Below are 17,782 nucleotides of genomic sequence, written 5' to 3' on the forward strand. Positions count from 1 at the left end.
TTAACAGTACACAAGTTTGAATGCTTGGGAATGTTTTCTGTCTGTTTGTTGTAAAGATACAGTCATAAAATACTTGGAGATAGGGGAGACATTTTTAATCAAAACTGAGATTAGTATGATTTGGTTTTAAGTTAATTTTAGTTTAGCAACCTTACAAATACGGGATATTCTTCACATCTGCTTGTTGAATGGTTCATCTTGAAGTTGCTCCTTCTGTATACATCGTTACCCTTATTGTATAAATCATGGATATAAACATCAGGATGTGCAAAAACTTAGTTTCAGTTTAAATTAAAAAAAAATGGGAAAAAAAGACATCAAGAAGTTCTTGAAAATTTCCATTCTTCTACTATACAAATTCCATGTTATATGTTGGCTTAGTGTTTTTTCTGAGTCTTTGAAGATATGTCAGATTGTATTCACTGAAAACTATGAACAGAAAAATATGTTGAGCAAATCTTATTGTAAGAAAGCAATGAAACAATTAAAAATTGTAATTGATCAGTGATGTTGATATTAGGGAAAGAATATTCTAGGTGGGTTTGATATGATTGACTAATTCTTAGAGTATCTTTACATCATAGACTAAGTTTGTTTACAAACATTGTGACAATGGCATTTCTGCTTGGCTTCTGCCCACAGATGCAGTCTCATTGGCACATAGGTTTTGCAGTTAAAATTCCTTATGTGAGTATTTTGACCAGTTAAAAGTGAGAAGTAACTAAGAAGAAGACCCTCATAGAATGGGGTCTTCAGATAGCATTTTATTCCTGCAAAGCACAGTAGTTCTTCCTACTACGTTTGAAGAGAGAGAAGGATTAACAGGGTCTCTATTTCTGCAAAATACTAAGTGGCTGCTGCTTTTTGCACAATAAAGTTGTACCCTAGCTAGCACAGGTACAGTCATGAGTGAAGCTCAGAGCACAGACTAATCTTCCAGGTATCTAATTAGCTTTTTGGGCACCTTTTTTTTCATCCTACGCTGCATTCTGTACAGCTGCATTACATTGTACTAAAGTTAATGATTTTCCCATGTAGCTGTAGCAGTTGTATGCCTCAGCTACTGAAGAAATTTATGTCCCAGAGTAAGAATTTAGATTATTCTGATGCAGTTTGAAGAAAACCCACAAAACCAACCCAAACTAAAAAGAAGAAAAAAATCCCAAGAAACCAAACCCCAAACCTAAAACAACAACAAAAAATAACCTGAACATCCCTCAGCATGCAAAACAGCCAAAAAAAAAAAAAAAAAAAAACCAAACAAAAAACCCAGAATGATTACTAGGTTCTGTAAACTCCAAGTTAGAGTTAAATTCTTAAGCTTATAAATGCTAATTTGGAAGGTTAATCGTTTAAATGAGGGGTTGCATCAGCACTTCAGTTTACAATTAAGAGAAGACCTAATTCTAATGTATGCTGGAGATTTGAATGCCATTCCAGTCAGCAGATGGGAGTTTTTTTCTAAATCAAAGGACTTACAAAGCTTAATTTTGGATTCTGGAATTGGCTGGTTCGTTGTCACACTGACATCAGGAACAGAATTTCACGTCAACACCTGGAATTTGAGCACAAACTGTTAAACTTATTTCTTTGAAAAACAGTACAAGGGCAAGGAAAACAGTACAAGGATCTATTTGTTTGAATACTGTGTAATTAAAGCTCTTGAAAGAGTTTGAGAGATGTATTTTTGTGTGTATCTCTGTAAAAGTGTATGTTGGGTTGGGGTTTTTTTTCATGTTTTGAGAAAGTTTGGGAACATACCTGCTCGAGAAGTTTTAGTTTATCTGTGCTAAATAATAAAAAACACCACTGTTCTGGAAGCATTAAGTAGTGTAGATGAGAGATGCAGAAATAGTAATTTCTTTAGCCTTCTCTGTGAGGATAGTTTTGTAAAAATAACACTACTTAAAAAAAGGGAGCAGGGCAGGTAAGGATTATTTTGGTAGTTACCTGCTCTGGAAAGATATTTTAATGCTGATACATGTTAAGGATTTATTTCTAGTGGTATATTTTGTTCTTTGCCTGGGCATTCTCTCCCTTTGGTGTTGAATTGAGAAAGATGAGCAGCATGAGATCTTCACTGACTCTAGACCAGGTCTGCACATTTCAACTCTCCTGCTGACACTTTGGTGAGTCCTTGGCAGGAGAGTCCTTATCAAGATTCTCCAGAGCCACCAGAAAAAAAGGTTTTGTTATGACTATAAATAAGGCCACTTATGGTACTATGCCCGCCCAAACACTATGACCTGTATTTTAAAGCATTTATCCAATGTTTTTATGACCTCCGTTTCCTACCATAATTTTCAGTGGTAGTCAAGCATGCTATATATAGAGCAGAGCTTAAATTCTAGCTTAGTCTGCAAGATGGGAGAGACAATCATATCTGTGTGGGACACTTAAATTGAGGAGGCATACTTGTGGTTGTTAATTACAGATACTAAAAACTTGGGTAGACTATTTCTGAAATGGGGTATTATTTTCTGCTTTCTAATTAAGGATAACCCAGTGGGTTTGTGCTGTGTTCAGTATGATGTTGAAAAGAGAAAGCTGATGCAGAGGCTGATCTGTTTCATTTTGGTTTTATGGAATTTATTCAGTGGCATTAAGGCAAACTTGTGTCATTATGCAAGATAAAATTAGTTATGTTAAAAAAACGTAACTGTGCCTAAAGTGAGTAGTATTTTGAGTTTAAAAAACATTTGCTTAAAATTTCATGCAACTAAAATATATTTTCCGCCAATTTGTTATGGTTTTAAAAATGAGTCCTTTGGCACATAGATTCTCTTTTATGAGACAGTACAAATAGTTTTTAAGTCCAGCTTACTAATAATGATTTTTGTACTTCTAGATCTCCTCTAGTATTAGGAGAAATCTAATAACTTTTCTTTTAAGAGTATAGACCCAATTTAATGCAATTTGTGTCTGATTAAAGAAGTAAAAGACTCAGGGAGGCACTATCTGTTAGACTGAGGACAAGGCCTGAATTTGCTGCTATCCATAGAAAGCAATACAGAAAGTATTTTACTAGGAGATGACTAAATTCAGATATCAGACAGCCATGGTACCAGCCATCAAGCAAAGTATCTCACATCCAGAAGTTAGTTTAAGTGCATGTTAATACTCCAGTTCAGAAGAGGTTACCTGGTTAACCTCTCAGGGACCATCTGGTTTTGACTACAGTTTGCAGCTTTCTACTACTGTACTGAGGGTGTGATTATGTTCTTTCTAAGGTCTAGAACTAATGGTGCCACTAGGTTACACTGTGATATGATGCTATTGCGTTTGTGTTTCTTTTCAGGTGCGTAAAACTAAGCCTGGCATTTGGAATTAATGTTGAGTTTCAGATTGGCAGGGGTTGAGGAGGTCTGGGTTTGGACCAAGGTCCTGAGCAGCCTGGAGCTAGGGAATTACTCTTCTTTCTTAGGCTTGAAGAAAACCCTGTAATTTGCATTTGTGATGGTGGCAACTCCCAAAGTGCTATTAGGTTGTTAATGCAGCTTTTAGAATGTGTCTTTGGAAAAAGCTGAATTAGTTTTAGACAAACATATTCATCTTATGTTTTCTGTTGGCAGGGGCATCTTCCAAAGTAGTTTGAATTTTCTTAGGTATCCTACTGAGTAAAACATCACCTTAGCTGCCAAATAGGCATCCCATACAAAAGCTGAGGCTCCCCTCCTCAACTGCAGGCATACTGAAAGTAAAGGATTGTTCTGTTGTGAAAGGTGTTGATTGGGTTGCAGCTTGGTTTGATGAAAACAGAGCTGCCTGGGGGCTGTGTCTCTGTAGGAGATGAAGTGGGGCTGAGCCACATGTGGCCACAAAGACTTACCTTATAAACAGCAATCAGTTCAGGCAGCAGAATAGATACTAAGGGCCTATTAACTTACTTGGGTCTCTCTTTGACTTGAAAAGTACTTGTGAGCAGAGGAATAATAAAAGGAAAGGGTCGCCAAAAGCTATGGAAGGTGCATCTTGCTATATCACTGTTGGGACATCTGTTAAATTGAGGATTTATTCCCTACTAAGCATCTGCTGAGCTTTTGAAGTACATATTAAGGTCAAAGGAGGGGAGCTTGAAATGATTGCATAATGTTTATTCTTTTCTTTGAAGATTTTAGACTTTAATCATACAGCATTTGGACATATTTAACAAAGGACAAACCTACATGAGCATTTGGCAAACTTCCACAACTTATTACATGCAGTAGTTGCAGCTTTAGAACTTGGATTTAAAAATACTTTGGGCTTTACTGAAACTAGGTTTAGCAGGTCAAATTTTTTTTAATCTCTATATCATTCTTACTGCATCTGTGACTTTATTACACTGGACATCTGAATGTGACCAAAAATGAATTTTCAATTCATTACTCTCCACGGGGCTCAGGAAAAGAAAATCTCTAGCATTCCAGTGCCATCAGAGAGGGATTTTTGGAAAAACAGAAGTATCCAAAGAATCTAGCAACAGGAGTGCAACAAATCATTTCCATGTTCAGAAATGAGGTTTCCCCAAGCTCCTTGTGTTCTATCCATGATTCTAATTGCTGCTTCTTTTTAATTTAAAATTATTTGTGAACCAGAATAGTCAATATGTTCATGGTTCTTATAAGTAGTTGCATAGTTTGGATTGGCATTAGGGTTACAGAGCAAACTGTTGGGTTAGTGGATATAAATTGACTTGACCTACTTGTAGTGGTGGTCATTAATAGTTTGTTTGGCTCAGAGTTCTGTCTCTGCAAACTTGTCAGTGTGGTATTGCTGATAACAGAGCAGAGTAGCTGCTGTATGTTGGGAAAGTTACACATAGAAAATAAAGTAGTTGCATTGCTTTGTTGACTAATCTTCTACCTCGACTAATCCTCTCTAACATGAATAATTTCTAAAATCTGCATGTATCTTAAATCAATCATTTTGGGTGTTTATAATAAAGATAGTCTTATTTTGGTGATACAAAAAGCCTGATACTACCTCTATACACCAGAAAGGGAAAATTACTGAGTTTTGGTTTTCAAGTTGCTGATCATAGAGTGCTTGTTCATATTTTGTGTAGGATTTAAGGCTTAAAAGGTTATTATATTACAAATTTCAAAATGCAAGAAGCATAATTATGGAATAGCCTTCTAATTTTAGTCTTACTGGTAATTTACATGGCCATTACAAAATTGATACAGTCTTGTGGGTAAAAAAATGAAGATACTGGTAACATAATATGCTGAAAGTGAATAAGAATGAATGAATAATATGCTAAAAATGAATACAGACTTCCTGTATGTGTTGCCTGTAGTCCTGGTTGTATTTATGAGAGAGAAGGGAGTTTGGAGTTCAGCTTGAAAGACTTTCAGTGCAAAGAATTATGGATTATGGAATTATGAATGTGATTTTTAATGTTGGTATGTTGTCCCCTCCATTTCTCTATAAACCTGTGAGTGACATGCTCTTTCACAGGGAATACATCTCCATTCTACAGGGGGTTTATATATATATATTTTTTTTTTTTTAATACTCCCCCCTTTGCCTGTAGATTTTCCATGACAGGGTATATCCTGTCTCTATGAAAATTAGAGATTGCTGTGTAATGATAAGGGTTTAATCTGCAACAAATCAGACATGTGGAAACTTCTGTCTGTGGAATTTTCTGTTTGATCTGAGAGGAATGCCCTTGCTGTGCCCTTCCTGTAATGAAAGCAAGGTAGAGTGAATCAAAGTGATTCTAGATAAGCTTGGAATGTGTGCATTGGTTATGCCTCTATTATATTTGGTGTTGCAATTCTGGACATATGTATTATTTTATTATTCAAGATATTAGCAGCATAGTTCATCTTCTTAAAAGATATCTCTTTCTGTTTTAGCCGGAAGTGCTATATTTTTATTGATGAAATTTGAGTTAATTACTTAGGTTTGAACACAGAAATTCTTGCTTACAACAACAAATATTGTCAGCAATATATTGAATGAGCTATGATAACACAGCATCTTTTTCTTACTGTAAATAATTTTACAGTTTTCAGTTCATCCTCTGTTTTAAAAGATTTTGTTGGTGTACCATTGTGAGAAATAGTTGAAAGTTTCTCTCCATCATTGTTTCGAAACCAGTTAATGATTAACAAATGTGCAACTGCCTGTGCAAGGAATGTTCCTTACTTTGGGAGGGGGAAACGAAAGATGATTATTTCTTCACGTAAGAAGTCTGGTGTGATAGTTCACTTTGAAGGTAATTTAAATATTACAGGATCAATTTCAGCAGCTTCATCAGGAATGGGAAAATTACCTGTGCCTTTCTTTGATGTTTGATTGTGTCTGTGTGCTTTCTACCTGTACTATTACTAAGTACAGTAATATTTTGGGTCACCTCTGTTTGTCCAGACAGTAGTTTGAAAGTAAAAAACTATGTAGGAAGATATGGCAGTTTGTTAATAACTGTATGGATATAGGCAAAACATGGCTCAAAAAAAAAAAAAAAAGGTGATAACATCTAAGCAGTTCATAGTCCAAACTATTTTACACCATTCCTAATCAGATCGGATTTCGGAGTGGGGCCTTGTCTGTTAAGTACAGAGACCAACAGATCAGGAACTGTGCTTGTAAATATAAAAACAAAAACTATCATAGAATTTGGGCTTTTCAATTAGCTTTTTGCTTGCTTCAGAATGTTCATACTGAATGGTGAAATTTTGTACTGAAATTTTAATCTGACTCGAATCTTTACAGTTAAGGTAGAGGAGGAAAGTGTGAGAAGGTTCAAAAATTGTTAGTGGAAAATGAGTAGTCAAGTTGCCATTGACTCAATGACACATCAGTTTTAATGTGCGTTGTTTAATAAAAAGTTAAGGGAGTGACGCTTAGAGTGAGAGCAAGATTGCTGCTGATTATTGGAGTAAATGTTTGAGTGAATATTGATTCAGTATGTGGTGATGGGAGGAAATGGAATAAGATATACATGCCATTCTATTTCTGTAATTCCAGGGATGATAAAAAAATACTTTGGAAACTGAGTCATTCAGTCTAGTCAGACACAAGAATGACCAACATTTGAGAGTGTGTTTTTGACAACAGGTACGAGATACAGAGATTTGAGAAGGTCTCCTGGTGCAACTCTAGTTGCTGTGTATTCTGTGAATTTCTTAAACAAGGAAGAAAATCCTCAGCGGTTAGGAATAAAATGCATTTTGTGCCTAAATAGTCTTCTACTTACCTACAATATCATATTGTTCTTTCATTTACACTGTTCTAGTGTTGACAGAGTTGATCTACTTCTGTTATGGCTTTATGACAAATTATTGTTTTATGAAGCAATTATTCATCACACTCATTTTCTTTGGTATTGTTACAAAGGGTGCAATTATCTTCAGCAAAAAATGTTTCTGTGGAGAATAACTAAGAACTTTTTCAATGGAAATTCTGTCAGAGAGACTCTGTGGTCTTTGTTCATCCAAATGCTTGCAGGTTTGCCTAGTAAGCAGTAAAATGAATTAAATTTATAGGGTTTTATACTTTGTAACTGTAACTTGCATTAATTTCTTCTACCATTAGTAATTTTTTTTTCTGGAGAGTGTTGATTAAAACTTTACATGTAGTTATCCATTGTTTATGTGAGAAATCTTTCTCACATAACCATTTCCCAACAAGCATCTAGGGCCCCCGCAAATAAGTATACTTGACATCTGGTAAGTAATCTCTAGTTTTCTAGTTACAAGTCTTCTTTTTAGACATTAGATATTGATTCTTCAGTGTGCTCTAAGAATTTGCTTACAAATGGAGGATTTCTCATTTGCTTGATACAGTAATCTTAACCAAAGAGAATAAACATAATTTTATGGTATGAAAACTCTTTGCTTCATGATTCCCCTGGCTTTAAACTTTTATTCAAAACCAGACAAGTTCAGAAATGTTTCTCTGTATGGCCTTGTGTTTAATTTGATTCATATGCAAAGGCAACTAAGGCTAATAAAAAAATCAGTTTAACAGGTACTGATCAATATAGAATCCCCTCTGGAAACAGGACCAGAAATAAGGTCTGAATAAATAAATGGATACTTTGTAGGTTAATACATTTGACTTTGTCAGAACAAGGATGAAAATGTCTTTTGATGTCACTGAATCCCAGATGCTTTCATTTCATGACTTTGTCAATTTGCTTTGTTCTCCTAGCATTAGCATGCCCAGAGGTATGTCAGATCTTCTTTGTACACAGAAATCTGCTTGGGAGCAGCATTTCTGTTGGCAGTAATTAAGTGCTATTGTGTACATAGCTGCCTGGTGCAGTAACATGAACAGTAGTAGTAGCCTGATTTCCAGTATCCCTCAGCATGCTACCTCCCTTTTGATAGATATCTGTATATTTTCTAGCTCAGAGCTGGTCTGGAAACTGTCATTGCTAACCAGCAGTTTCTGCAACTGAAAATATTTTGGAGACTGAAAACTTGAAGCAAAATTGCAATAGTCCAAACCACAGCCATGCATAAATAACACACACATGGGTAAACTACAGTTTTTTGTGGCGGGTTAGTCATGAGCCAGAGTTGTGGTGGAACACAGCTGTAACAGCTCCTTTCTGAAGGATAGGACTGGTCTGTTGGACTTGCTGGGCCTTCAGTGTTTTGCAGAAGTAATAAGAGGGTAAGCTGCAGTTTCAAATTGCCACCAAAAAGGGAATTTGAGAGAAATGCAGTCTGTGCAGGAAAGGTATTCCTGGGATACATGGAACAATTTTCCTTTATTTAAGATGGTCACTAAACACTGAGATTGACAGAAAAAAAATGTAATCTGTAAAGTTTAATAGTTTCAAAGTGTACTTGTTGCAGAGCTGTCCAGGTTTTAATAGCTTGCAGTGGTCTAAACAGCTAGATCCTTCTGGATCAACAAACCAGTTTCTGAACAATTAAATGTGTTGCTCTTGTGCATAATTGGCTTCCCATGCGTCTCATTATTTTCCTTGTAGACTCTTCTGCCTAAGGGGGACCTGGGTTAATCTGTCAACTCCAGTTAGTTTTGAAATTCCTGGGGCCATTTGCAGAGGAATTTCCCCTTCAGAGGCTCCACATTTCCCAGCTAAATTATTAGACTTACCACACTCATTGTCAACAATTCCTTAGTAGTAAGAAGACTAATAGAGAAGTTAAGAGGGATTCTGCAGTCACTGGTGAAGCCAGAGCTCTAAAGAGCATTTCTTTTTTCATTTGTGTATTTTAGAAATTCTTATAAATTTTAGCAAAGAATATAGAAATTCATCCTTTGAATTTATCATGCAGAGGAAGTACACGTTCTTTATAAAAATTTGATTAATTAATTTCTTCTTTGTCCTTGATGTTCATAAGTAAACAAACAGTGGACCTGTAAAAGCCTTTGCTTGTTTGTGAATCACATACATTTTAGTATAAATTTTCTTGGTCATGAAGGTAACTTAGCATAAAACTGCTCAACAATAGTATCCCAAGTGTTTTGCTTATATGTAGGTTTTTATTCTAATTTTATAATACTGTGTAACTGAGTTTCTTGGGACATAGAAACTTGTTGTATCTTTATCTGAAAACAAAAAACTGCCCTGAATAAGGGATGGGTGGCCAGAGCAATGACTTGCCTCAGATCCTACAAATCTTGCTCTTGTAACCCAGAAGCTGCTTTTGCAGGTTCCGAAATCCCACATGCTTGGCCCAGAACCTGCTGGTAGTTTCTCCATCCTGCTTTCTCTAGTATTTTATAAACTTGCTGTAATGTTGATGTTGAAGTGCAGTCATGTTTTTTTCAGCAAGCTTTCTCTCAAATCGTGAATGACTGGTCACGTTAACAGCAAAGCTTGCTTTACTTGCTGTCTCTTCAAGGCAGTGTAGATCCTATGTGGTTGTATTACAATAATTTTTGCTATTGGCATAGGAGTTAACATTACATTTCCCTAATGTGGACACATCAGGGGGTTTTTGTGTCTCTCCATATCGAGCTTTAGCGACATGGTACTGTTCCTCTGTATAGCAATTATATTGCCTGTCCAAAAGCTTGACATACAAGCCGCCTAGCTGACAGAAATAAGCTGGAACTATTAAAATAACCATAAATGAGGCTGACAATGGGAGCTGTCTACCATTGTCCCAAAAGATTTTTTGAACTGGAAGTAATCAGTTGAGTTCTAAGGCAGCGCCATCATGGATCTTCTAATTGCAAAAATTTACCCTCGCCAACCCCCCAGCTTCCTGAAAGAAGGTTCACAATCTTTGTGGACCTTAGGAGATTTATTGCTTGTAGCCCAGACTACCTAGTACCAAATCATAATTTCTGGGCATAATATTTTGCGTGGACAATTTTAGACACATAGGTAAAAACTATTTTTCTTTTATAAATGGCCTGAACGCTGTTTTTTTTCATCTGTTCATTTGTTTTTTGTAGAAATGTGCAGCAAGTAAAGTGGCAGGAACGAGAAGTTAAAATGTTACTGCTTCTAATTATTTACAATTATTTTTTTGTTAATTTTTTATTTGACTTTACCATTTACATGATAATGGTACCTGACAAATCTGTTTTTTCAATGTTTTAAGATATAGTCTGCTTTTGGCGTAGAGCTTTAACTATGTACATCTTTACTTCTAGGTCTTTGTGCAATTTCTAGATGCTTATTTAAGGGACAGCTGCGCTTAACTGTTGCACATTCTGTATTTCTTCAAATCTGTCTACCTACCTGCTGTACATAGCAGAGTGACCCTTTGTCTCTCTCCACTTGAACACAGTTCACGTTACTGCTGTTCGTTCATAGCACAGAACTGATGCATAAACTGTTCTGTGTTTTTAAGTTTTATGTCATGGTTTGGATTTGACCACATGCTTAGGCTCTTTGGATGCCAAATTTTTGTCTCCCAAAATATTTTCAAAGGACAGCCTTGATAATTTCTATGGGCTTGAAAAAGTGAGACAGGTTTCACTGGACACTGATAGTGTCTGATTGTTTCACTGACTGCTCTTGCTGTTCCATTAGTGTCATGGAAAACAGTAGTTTTTTAATGAAACCTGGGGGGTTTGAGAGCTTCTCTTAATATCACATTTACTTATGCTACTGCTGCAAAACTGGATTTGGCTATATATTTTGCTACATTTTGACAGTTCAGTGAAGTTGAATTTGAGATATAAAACCTCATTTTATTATGACTGAGTTTTTTCTTTGTTCCGTTTTGGTTTGGTTGTTTGTTGGGTTTTTTTGGGGTTTTTTTTTGTTAAAATTTTAAATCTGCTCTGCTGGTGATGGTTCCTCTACTCAGTTTAAGGGTGGGTTCTGTGTACCTTGCAGTGATATTCTTCCCCTTCCATCTCTCAGAACTGGTCCCTGGAAAGAAAGAAAGCAGTGGTGGACTCTACATGTTTATGGTCTTGCTACTGCTGCAGTTCCATCAACTTACTGATACTGATTGTGATTTTATTTGAAACTTTCCAGGCCTTGATTTGTTAGAAAATGAGCAATTTGTCCTTGAAACAGCAACAGGAGTTGCTTTCCATTTAACAGTTCTAGCTAAGCATGATTTCTCAGCTGGTAGTACGCAAAACACATCCTGAAATGTTGTGTTCTGTATAGCTTTCTATGTCAAAGAGCTAGAAACAAAATTTAATTACATTTCCTGGGATCTGCCCTTATACATGCTGACAAAAGACTTGTAGTTCCAATATGATACTTTCAGCTTAAGTACTTTTTCTTGTAGCTTTTCCTGAGAGAAATTTTTCAGTGCATTCTCTGAAGCTGAAATTCTGAAGTTTAGATTTTTTCATTGCCTTTCTTATAAAGAAGAAATTTATTATGATAAAGAAGAAATGTTATATACATGTAAAAGTGAATTGAAACCACTGTATAGTAACTTATTGAATATTTAAAGGAACAAATGTGAAAAATCTGTAAAATATATGTGACAAGTCTTAACTTAGAACAAACTAAATAATTTGTATTGATTATGGTGTTTATGTTGTGTACTAGACAATATTATCTTGGGGTACATGAGAAACTCTTAGGTTGGTTGGTTGGTTTTGGTGGGTTTTTTTTCCCCGTAACATTAAAATGCAATTACCCAGGATGCATGTAAAAGGTAAAGCACCAAATTATTTAAAAAATAAATCAGAATGTGTTAATTTGCATTTCAGCTTAGGCAAATCAGAAGAATTTCTGAGTGGTTGAAAAGGGAAAAATAAACTATTTCAAACTAGACTGAATCATTAGTTTTGCACATTGATATTCCTCAGACGTGTCTGCAGACATGTCACCTCACTTTGAGGTGTGGAAAACACAGTATTGATGGTTTGTTGCCAGGTTACAGTCTTTCTGTCTTTGCCTAATTAATGCTTCTGGAGAAGAGGCGGGTGAAAAGCAGGGAACATCTCTTGTTCATGTGTGATTCAAAGGCAAGCAATAATTTCTACAACTTTTTGCTCTCCTTCAGAGCTACAAGAAAGGATTATTTATATTCTGAAACAGTACAGTTTAGTCTGTGTGGATCTTCAGATGCAAGAAGTTTGATGTGAGTAGCTTGTATTGTCTGTGATAAGCTTTGAATTGCTGTGGAGGTGAAAAGCAAATCATATTTCTCTGGGTGGCTTTTGCACCTTGTTCCATAGAGGAGTAATCATGTAATGCTTCCTGTTCAAAGTGCACACAATAAAATTAAGGAACTTTTCCAACTCAGCTTTTTTGTCAAAAATAATACTTCTCTTAAAAGAAGAGATTGTATATACTTTTTAGAAGTCCACACTGCCTGCCACAAATCTTTAATATTTCAGGAGTTAGAGTGCAGTGTCTCTCTTGGTATTCTGCTGTGTTTATAGAGAGGATGAGCTGACATTTCACTTTTGCAAGAGGAATCTCATTCCATTCCTTCTTTAGAGGGAGATTTTTTTTTCCTGGACTTACCAGGAGATTTTGTGCTTTTCAGATGATGTTTTATGTAATAAGTAGTTTGCTGTCTTTGTGGCAGGACATATGTAAAATTTTCAGTGCTTAAGGATATTTGGTTTGTGTAAAATTAGGACTGATGTGATATTGTGCTGTCTTTGTTTCAGTTTTACTAAGTGGTTATTTATTACACTTGAGTGATCAAATACTATTAAATTTTGTTGACATTAGCATTGGCTACTATTTTAGAAGCATGGTAGGCTTGAGGTTTAGTTGTCCCTTACACGCTGGTGCTTGGTAGAGGCCTGAGCTACAGTAGCACAGTGGCTTCGAGGAAAGAATATTTTTTTTTCTTCAGAGTTCAATAGGTTACATGTTTCAAAACCTTCAAATTGTAAAACATTTTATGGTATGTAGGGTTGTGACTGCTGCTTCAAGGCATTTCCCAATGTCAGATTACAGTCGTGACCAGAAGCTTCAGAACTTACCAGAAGGAAGTTGAGAAGTTAACAGAAACACAGATAGACGGGGTTTTTTAATTGCTATAAAAGTGGAAAGAATCTGAGCTATGACACTGGCCACAATTAGTATTAAAGATGGGTGTAGTACTTGTAAATAGTGCACTGTACTCTGATGTAGTCGATTTTATCTTGCGTGGGTAGATACCATAACTATTAATAAGTGCACTTTTTTTCCCCAAGTCACCTTCCTTCTTCTTAGCATTTCTGATAGGGATCATAAAGTGCAGGGAAAAAAAAACAAGTGAAAAACCCCTACGTGTAGCACACAGGGTTGCACTTGCCAACTGTCCTGGTTTGACTGTGCCTCTGGAAGTTACTCAAGGGGAAAAGGAGGGTAAAAGAATGTGGATGTGTTCCTCTTTAAGGCCTCTGGGGTCTGCTGAGAAGCAGACAAGTGCTTCATCTTTTCCTATGCCAGATGCTCTTTCCTGGTTTCTTGTGGGTGTCAGTTTTTGAGGGGTGGGGAACTGTCTGTTTTTTGGTTTTTTAATCCTGTCTTCTCTACTATAGCCTCTGTATTTACACAGCTCAGGAAAATGCTAATCACATCATGATAGGTAATAATGTAAGAAAAAAATCTAGGAAAAATAGACCACATAAGAAGAGATCTTGTGTTCATCTGTGTTTGATCTGGATATGTTTGAAGAATTGCACGATCATTAACAAAGTTATTGGTTAGAATAGATGCTCTTTCAAATAAAACGAGTTGCACAAAAAATCATAAGTTGAAAATACTAGCTTTATAAAATGTCTTTGTTTTTCTGGCCTATTCTAGCCATGCAATTGTGGAAATTTTAGTAATAACCTGAAAACTATCTGTTTTGAATTGTATAACATTAGAAGCCAAAGTATGATAGTATTTTATTAAATAAGACTTTACTTAGGAAGGTTGCCAAACCACTAATAAACTCTTTCTTTGTTTTAACAACAACTTAAGCTAAGTTTCACAAAATGTAAAGCAGAAATTTTCCCAGAAAAACTGGAATGCAAACTTCTGGGAGCTGAGATCCTTTGGACCCTTGTTCACATAGTAACTTCTGGAAAATATATGTTGCCTATCTTGAGGTAGCAGAGATTCACATAGTAAACTGCAGTACGTGCTGAGGAATTTTATCTCTAGTTTAAAAAAGTGAGCAGGCCTCGGTGGTAGTTTACCCTGCAGTGACTTGCTGTTTGTTTACAATTCAGGATAGTTGCAGTCTGGGTTGGTGTGCTGGCAGTCTAGTGCCATTGAGGACAGCATGTCTCCTATAACAGGCTTAATTCACTGGCTTTTGAAACTTAGATTTGAATTGGTTGTTTGTTGAAGGTCATATTTGATCAAAACTTATGTTCGTGCAATTTGTAAAATACTGCTTTCCCCCTAGCTCTCAAAATGGCTTTTAAAGCAGCTGAAGAAGCTTTTTGATTTACCCAACTTATTAGAACTTAGATTAATTGAGTTTGTAATAAGATTTCAAGCATCATGTTCCAGGCCAGGGATTTCTTAGTTTGTTTCAAATGTCATTCCCAGGGCAAATTCTGCTAAACTGCATTTTCATGCTTTGCTGAGAAATGATTGCAGGTTTTGATTTCCATTATGGAATCATTAATATTGTTAATTAGAGTTCTTATGGATAAGCACACTTAAGGAGGATCATCCCTGGGAATTGGGAGTATTATAGTTTGAGCATTTGTTAATTAGATAAAATTGGCATATGTAAGAATGTCAGATTTGAGGTGTATTTTATGCTTATTTTTGTTTTTTAAGAGTGACTTTGGTTGTAGTGATTTTTGTTGTGGGATTTAAACTGGGGGAAGTGTTGGTTCTTGTTAACAGTGGGGTTACTCTTTCGACTTTTTCCTCAGTTGCTGTATTCATATACGATCCTATTCCTCCACATTAAATTCTGTCAAAATTATATTCTAGAGTAGTCACTTAGGACTTTTGCCTTCCTTTAATGAAATTGATAGAAAAGTCCTACTGCATCAAGTGGGAACAATATCTAGCCTAAAATTTCAGACATATGAATATTGTAAAATCAGTTCTGATGTGCTCTTGCAGATGACTGAGAAACATTTCATCAGAGCTCTTTTGTGCCCCTCTCTAGTGGTTAGTGACTGAATTTAAATTTCTTTTTATCCTGACCACCTGAAAGGTGTCAAGATTGCACAGCCAGTCAAGTGAAAAACGCTTTTTGAATCCTCGCTCCACCCTATGTTTTGAATAACAATGTTTGCAAGTCTTTGGGATTACCATACATGTGAAAGATTCGTTAGTAGATTTTTCTACTTTGTCTTGCTACATAAAAAGCAAATGGTTTGTAAAAGTCAAAATTAGCTGACTGCCTTAGCATAGAGGATGGATGGGAAATCTGCTGATTAAAGATATTCTGTGAATGGGAGAAGAGTTAGAGCAGAGATGGAGCTTTTACAGCATTGAAGATACAGTAGAGGCACTTAAGGTGTATTCCTTAAATGTGCCTTGTACCACTCAAAGAGAAAATGAAAAATTCTTTCTCGGAGCCAGAACATGCTGTTGAAACTGATTATATGATCAACATCTTAATGAAGCTTAATGAATCTAGATGTTTGCAAGATTAAAACAAATTAGCTCTTATTAGATTTTTTTTTATTTCTGTTTGATATAGGAGTCCTTATAATTTTTTTCTCTGTTACCTTGAGAACCACTGGAACTAGAAACCAGTGAATTTATAAACTCCACTAACTAAACTCCATAAACTAAAATGCTGAGTACTGACTTTCAGGCAGCATACAGTCTTATGCTACCCCAATATGTAAAATAGGCTACTGTAGTCAATATTTACAAAAGCAGAAAACTGAGACAAGGACCAATGGTACTTAAAGGACCAGTTCTAGACCTGTGATTTGGTAGGAGAATGATTGTTATCATTGTTAAAAAAAAAGTAATCAGTCAAATTTTTTTAGCTTGTGTTCCTTAGAAGGTATAGTAGGCTACTGAGGTTTTCATGCAATTTTATTCATTATTGTTCAATAGAAATTAAAAATTAAGCTATTAATGTTCTCATAGGCAAAATCAGGAAAGATTTAGTGTTAAACTTCCAGAAGCAGGAGCAATTTCAACTAGAGTAATGACAATAGTATAGTGTTTTGTAATTACTGATGTAAGATCAGATTTGTTGAGGGGGCAGAAAAAAACCTGAAGTACTTAATATAGTTTTGTGTGTTTAGTCCTGATTGTACCTTGTGACATAAAAGCTGATGTAGAACTAGAAGAAATTCAAGTTTTGGTTGTCTGAGCCTGCCCTCGCCCCTAGATGTGTGCTGGATTAGTATATCTGTTCCATTTTATTGCTGGGTTCAAACATCAGGAAGAAAGCTGAGTCATATTAATAGACCAGTCATCCCTTCCTTTGCTATACTGCCTGCAATGAGCAGAGCTAGGTGTGGTGGCCTTTCGTCCATAGCTCTGAATATGTGAAGGCTGAAGGGAAATTTTTGTTCCGTATCATCCTGTTCCCTTTCTCATAGCTTTTACAATGCAGGAATGTTATTTTGAGTTTTCATTTTTAATATTGTCAAAGTAATCAATCCACTTGCCTGCAATGCTTGTCTCTAGTAATCATGGAATTGTGGGATGGTTTGAGCTGGAAAGAACCTTTTAAGTTCATCTAGTTCCAACTCTGTGCCCATGAGCAGAGACACCTTTCACTAGACCAGGTTGTTCAAAGACCCATCCAAGCTGCCTTGAACACTTCCAGGAGTAGGACATCCATGAATACCTGTTTCCCAGCTTTCATATTCATGACTGTCTATTGCATCTATTTTTGACTGTGTCCTTTGTACCTTTAAAAAAAAAGAAAAATTCATTCAGGAGTTAATCTGTTGATTACTGTTAAACAGTTAGGTAGGTGGTTTTGCATAGGTGACTGATCATAAAATTGTTTTCCTGGATGCTTTCTATTTCAGATTGGAATTTCAAAGGCCGCATAAAGAAAAAGTGTTCATCCTCAAATTCAGAATCAGTTTAGTGAGAAACATGAGAAAAATTGAAAACCAGTGAAGTTCCCTGTTACTTTGACTAATGCATGCTTAGAGTGTGAGTGCCCCTGTAGAAAATCAGGACATTCTGAAAGCCAGAGCTATCCTAATGGGGAACCCATGTTACATGATGCATCCAGTGGTCAGATCATCAGACCAATTCTAAGCCTTTTTTTGAACACTCTGCAAAGTCCATGTAAAAGATACAGAAGTAACATTATATATGCAGATCTAATTTGAAATTAAAAATTAACCTAAAGACAAAGTTGCCCATGTGCACTGTATCATACTGCAAGTTTTTCTACATATTTATTTTTTGAGATACTAATTTTCTGGTTGTGGTACTTTTTTTTCCTCTTTATCCTATGTGATGGATGTGACTTAAGGGAATGGACATTTGAGAACTAAT

The 17,782-nt window shown here is 35.9% G+C and overlaps 1 protein-coding gene across 9 annotated transcripts in view; it reads left to right on the top strand.

Moving 5' to 3' along the window:
- The window catches only part of FAT1 (FAT atypical cadherin 1), a 105,528-nt gene that overhangs the window by 17,207 nt on the left and 70,539 nt on the right, over positions 1 to 17,782 (top strand). The gene's annotated exons all lie outside the window — the stretch shown is intronic.

The sequence above is a fragment of the Motacilla alba genome, chromosome 4 (genome assembly GCF_015832195.1).
Source record: "Motacilla alba alba isolate MOTALB_02 chromosome 4, Motacilla_alba_V1.0_pri, whole genome shotgun sequence".
Classification (NCBI taxonomy): Eukaryota; Metazoa; Chordata; class Aves; order Passeriformes; family Motacillidae; genus Motacilla; species Motacilla alba.